Source organism: Camelus bactrianus, chromosome 5, assembly GCF_048773025.1.
Source record: "Camelus bactrianus isolate YW-2024 breed Bactrian camel chromosome 5, ASM4877302v1, whole genome shotgun sequence".
Classification (NCBI taxonomy): Eukaryota; Metazoa; Chordata; class Mammalia; order Artiodactyla; family Camelidae; genus Camelus; species Camelus bactrianus.
Window position 1 is genome coordinate 4,137,892 of NC_133543.1, and position 6,030 is coordinate 4,143,921.

Below are 6,030 nucleotides of genomic sequence, written 5' to 3' on the forward strand. Positions count from 1 at the left end.
AAGTTCCAACACAGCCAATTTAAAAAAGCCTATATGATCAAATAATCAGACTTAACTTGTAAACAAATTACTCTTGATTTGACTATATTTGAGAAAAATGAGGGTAACTTTAGAGAGAAAAAAGATTATATTTTAGTGGATATTAAATTCTAGTTTTGTTAATTGAGGTCTATATTTACTAAGACATTTCCCAGATCATTCCTTGCTGTTATGTCACATTGCTGTAAAGGTTAATTGAATTATGAAAAGAATACTCTAGGTTTGTTTCTGAAGTTCAGTAATCTATCCTTGGGTAAAGTTCCAATGCCCCATGACCTGCAGCCAGGGGATTATACATACTGGAACAGGCATGACTTAAAGAACTGTCTACTACCTGAATGGAAGGATCCTTTATCAGGTACTCTTAACTAGACCGTACATACCAAAGCTGAAGGAAATGGACTTTTGGATTCATTTCCTATCAGAAACAGCCCCTGCAGTGCACTGGCCTATAGAGCACTGCTCACCTTAAAACAATGCCCAAATGAAGAAAAATCTACCCAGGCCAGGATGAGAAGACGACGACATCTGAGGTAAGACAGCTGACCCAAAACACCGAACCAGGCCTGTATGCCAATTACTTTGATAATTTCTCCTACCTTTGATTATGAACTACTCCAATTGTTAAGTTTATGGTAAATTACCTATGTCTAGTACTTCTGTGTTACCTTGGTGGGTTTCCCTACTCCAAGGCTCTAACTAGATAGCCCTCAGAAACGTTATTCTAAAAAGGAAATTATAGTTCTGTTTAGGCCACTGTTGATCTTACAAGGTGGGAGACCTCACCAGGCTAATTAATACCTGCTCTGACCCTGACCATAAATATGAAATTTCTCATAAGATGACTCAAACTCAATCAGGAACACAAGCAAAATTTTAACCCAAAAATATAACTTCTCGACTATTAAATTCTCATTCGTGACTTTATTAACTTTACTAGCTTTATTACTTATATCCTGTCTATATAATAAAATTGTTGTCTGTTACATTTCCCAATGTGTAACTAGGCCTACAAGATTGATGATGGCTAAACATCTTGAAGAAATAGATAAAATTTATAACCCTGTATAAAATAATTGTAATAGTGTGATTCTAGGTATGGGAATGAGCAACGAAGGGCAAACATTTCCTCGATCATAATAGACTAGTAAGACAGGCGATCCAGAGAAATTTTAGTATCAACAGGTCCTGATAAAAAATCTAACACCTTGAATGGCAGCTCAGGATATTCTTCAACTTAACTAGGAATGAGCCATCCTAGCACCATGGGACAAAATTGGTCATAAAATGTCTCTCAAAATATTGGTCGAATTTAGGACCAAGGGGGAGCACTGTGAATGAAAATACTACAATGTGAATGAAAATACTGCATCCATGTCAGTAAACAAAGAATGCTGAAACCAAGTCATCAGCAGCTGCTGCCACTCCTCAGCGAGTACAAGCCTGCAGCCTAGCCTCTCAGCCACTCACAGTGGTGCCCTCTGAGCGGACTCACAGTAAGAAACAACAGGATACTGGCCCTAGATAGCCAGGTGCTCGTTAAAGTATTGAATTCAATGACAAAAATGTTCGCATCCTCCCATACATAGAAAAACACTAAATTCTTGAACTTGAGATACCTGGCTTTCTTAGATAACAATCTTTTATTGTTCCAACTACCTGGTCTTTGTTGTAAAGCTCCTATATATCCCAGCTCCTTCCCTACCTCTTGGGAGCAGTCCCTCAGAGTGATCTGAAAGGCTGTCATCCCGGCTCGAGTCCTCCCTTCAAATAATACATAACTCTTAACTTTAAGGCTGAATGTTTCTTTCAATCAAGTCCCAGAATAGACACAACTCATCAATTATGTAATGGAACACACTGGATCAGGAACCAAAAGCGTGTTCTAGTCCCGAAAACCACAGGTTCCTCTTTCTTCCTGTTATTATACAATCCCACCAGAACTCATTACTTTGCTGTCTGCTCAGACCAAACTTAGAGAAGAGTCAACTCAACAGAGTGTCTTGCTATGGAGAACCCCCTGCAGAAGCAAGGCGGTCAGCCTGCCCTCCCGCACGCTCTGCTGACCCCTACTGTCATCCGTGGAGACCAGGCCAACTTAGCTGTTCCCAAGATCTGCAAAGTCCCACACATTAAATAAAAGCATTTTATTTTATACCATATGTTATGTATATACCCATCTCTGAAAACAGCTTTGCCAGAAGCTCAAATCTTCAACATGGATCTGCAAAGTTAAATCCAGTCCCCAAGGGAAAACAAGTTTTATGAGGATACTAAGGCCTCCAAAGTTCTCTCCACTAACTTCAACCAAACTGCCTGAAGGTCTGCAAATGCAGGCGGCTACAAGTCTGCTTTTAAAGCAACCTCTTCCTGCCCTCAGGCTCTACAATGTCCCTCTGCGCCCTCCCATCTCAGGGTAAGAGCAGCCGCTGCAGAAACTTGCAGGGTAGCACTGACAGGACAGGACACAGAGGATCAGAGCTAAACTAAGCCTTCTGATGACACGAGCCTGTCACTCTGTCACTTTACACATCAAGATATATGTAGAGAGAGGTGGAGTGATATTGCTCAAAGTCACACAGCTAATAAGTGGCAAAGTCTATAACTGCTCCTCCCTCCGGCGTGATGCCCCAGCTGGGATGGCCACAGGGTTCTCTCGTGCCTGCCTGACCAGTCCTTTCTTGTCACTCATAACCCACCACAGGGTCGGACCATTGCCTGACTTTTCAGCATCTTTTCCCTCCAGTCTCTCAGGAACAAGGCTTCTCAGGCCACTGTATGACTTCCGGGTTCCCAAACCCTCCGTGCTCAGGCTGGTCTTGCCTGTGTTTCCGGCCCCGTGCTCAGAGGCACTTTCTCCCCTGCAGGAGGATGTTTCCACTCTCCACAGGGACACCCCCTCAGAGGAGCCCTCTTCTCGCCCTCAGAATGGCAGGTGTCCCAGGCTACATCATGAGCTGCCCCATTAGGACTGCGGGTGCCCAGGTCTGCTAATCAGACCAGCAGCCTCAGAGCCAGGGATTATGCCCGGGTCACCCTGCAAACCTACTGCCCTCCTCACAGCCCCCAGTCAGCAGGTCACCTGGAAGTCACAGCAAGTGCCCCACCCAATCCTGAAGTCTCTTCATTTGCCAGCACCGCTGATGACTGGTCTCCAACCTTTGGTCAGTTTCGCACAAAACAGCAGCTTCCACTGTGAAGAGGGGGTTTTCGCTCCTCTGCCCCATCCTTACTGGAAATGTCAAGGGAAACCAAAAGGCCTCTTCTCAACACTTTTCTGATGACATCCTCCCACCCACAATACTCACATGCTCAAGAGAATTGGGTCCACGTGATTTTGTTTCCCTTATGCTAAGTGGCTCAAAACACTGCGGGATTCTTACACTTTTGAGGGTATTTGTACAAAGTTTATAGGCTTTAATCTGATTTTTTGTCTCTCTTCAGTATCTCTAGCATTTGCCACTTCTTAATCCCTTCAGCAGCCTCCCTCCCAAAATCTAGTTTAGGAAATCAGCTGTGATGAGGGGCCCGGGGGCAGTCACAGAAAATGCTACTAAGGCACAGAGAGACTACAAAATTTGCCCAAGGTGATCAGCCTCAACCCACAACACTGTGTGCCCCGTCACTTTTTTTAAATCTTATGCTAAACAAGCTTTTGTAGATTATGCTTATAAAGAGATGAGGTATCAAAATACATACAAGGACACACATCAACACTAAGATGTTGATTAACTCCACTATTTTGTTTCTATTTGTTTAATTTCTACTAAAAATTTAAGAACCTCTGCACTCAATATAACAAAATGTTATTGGGTTTTAAATCCAGAATTTAGAGGTTTTGTGTGTCATTACTCATTCTTATTTGTATGTTCACAAGACAAAATGATTTGAAAAACTCTCTCCCCTTCCTCTACTCACTACTGGCTCTCACCTGAGTTCCCAGACCACACATCGAGCAGCCTTTCACTTTACCCACAACTGAACTCATCAGTTTTCCCCCCGAAATTCCTCTGCAAGTTTCCCTCCTAAAAGCACAGCAGGACCATCATTTACCTGATTAATCCACCCAGAAAGCTGGGCCTTACTCCATCCTACCTTCACAGACAGCATTCATCCTTTCTTTTTACCATCTAATCTTGTCTTCAATCTGTTCGCTTTTACCCACTGACCATCTCACCGCTCAAGTGGAAACCACCAACACTGCACTCCTGGACTCACGAGTCTCCCAAGTGGCCCCACAACCGCTCTCCCCTACTTGAGTCAAATGGGATTCTGTCAGTCCCGCGCTTATAGGACTCTTTTCAATCCCACTGTTCTTAGAAGAAACTCCCAGTTCTTCACCTGATGAAGGTCTTTGCCATGAAACTGTCAGCTCAGGGAGGGCAGGACACGCCCTCTCTCCTCGGCCCCGCCCTCTGGCAGAGCATCAGCATGGAAGGACCTGCTGAGCTACACCAGCCTGTATTCTAAACCTGGTCTTGTGTTCTTAGCAAACTGCTTCACTTATTCATATAAATCCAAGGTAGATTAGAAAGATCTTAGATGTTGAGCTAGAGTATTGATTTGGGGATTTTGCACTAGCAACCTGCAAGTACATGTTCTAATGATTCTCTCTTCTAAAAACCACACTCAGATTTAAGTAGTACTTGTGGAATGTCTTCAGAGTAAAAGGGACTGTACTTTTACAGACTTTATGTTTTATAACATGAACAAACCAGACAGGGTCACAAATGGAACTGCCTCACAAGTGACAGAAGACAGGTGAGAGGCATATAGCAACAGGTCACATAGATGGTAAGAGAAAAGTTGATTCTCCAACCCCCCCAAATTTCCTCAAAAAACCAAAAACTCTGAATTTTGAAAGTAAAATACTATCATATAAAGAAATAAGATAAATAGTCCTCTTCATCAGGGTTTCAAGATCTGACTCCAGAATTTTTAGCAGGCTATACTGAATCCTAGCACAGAAAAATCAGATGGAATAGTGGTAAGTTTCAGAAAAACTGCAGTAATTCCTCCAATTGTAAGTGGACATGCACTCACCTATCGAAGGTGAATGTAAACCGCATTCTGGAGAAATTCGGAAGCTCCCAGGCTCCGCTTCTGGATGGCAAAGACACGGACAGCTTTGAAGCATGCTTCTAACTGAGTCACCGGCATTCTTACACTGCAGGGGGAAACGGATGCTCTCAGTTATGAGCAGAGATGTTCCTGTCGTGTCTCACAGCCCGTGCCTGGGGACTCAGTGCCCTGCAGCAGCCCGGCCCAAGGTGAGGACATGCAGCATGGCCCACCCAAGCAGGAGGTGCACTGTGCTTGAGAAAGCCCATCCCTGATGGGGTCAAGAAGGTCTGGTGGGGTTGTGTTAACCTATAAATGCTCACAGACATACACCTGCCTACATTCAAGTGATACAATTAAGAGTAGCAGGCTGTTTAACAAAATTTCAATTGTCAGTGGAAATTTTACCATTCCTTTCCACTTGTCCCCTGCACTCTGAAACAGGCTTAGGCTCTCTCATACCTGCAGCTCTGATGCAATAGTTGTAAAGTCATTTTACTTTGCTGCAGGTGTCCTCGCTCCCCGTTTCGCTGTGAATGTCCTCCCTAACACACTCAGATGTCTTCCTGAATCTCTCCCTGCGTTCCTTGCTCCTGCTCCTCAGATCCTAAGATAAAGGGCAAGTGAAGACACATGACCAGAAAAGGCACTGTGGACTTGAACAAAGTCCTCTGTGACCCCCTATGTGAGTACTGCCCACCCCTTAATTTTGTTCTCAAGGTTCTGCCTAGGGTGACGCCCAGACAGCAGAGAGTCCTGGGTCATTAAAGGCTGTGTGTCTTGGGCGCGGGGACAGGTGCAGGAGCTGGTTCTGGAACCGGGCCCATCCCCACCCCTGCTTCTCTCTCTCCGGAGGCCTCGCTGCCAAGCCCCCAGGCTCCATGATCTTCTGTCCTTCTCTTCTACTCTACTCCAAGCCCCTTTCCTCTT

At 44.5% G+C, this 6,030-nt stretch overlaps 1 long non-coding RNA gene across 1 annotated transcript; it reads left to right on the forward strand.

Moving 5' to 3' along the window:
* Nucleotides 1-472: 472 nt before the first annotated feature.
* On the forward strand, nucleotides 473-5,757 carry LOC141577629 (uncharacterized). The gene is made up of 3 exons (XR_012506856.1): nucleotides 473-572; nucleotides 5,213-5,309; nucleotides 5,610-5,757. It is a non-coding gene; the product is annotated as an uncharacterized LOC141577629 (long non-coding RNA).
* Nucleotides 5,758-6,030: the final 273 nt, after the last annotated feature.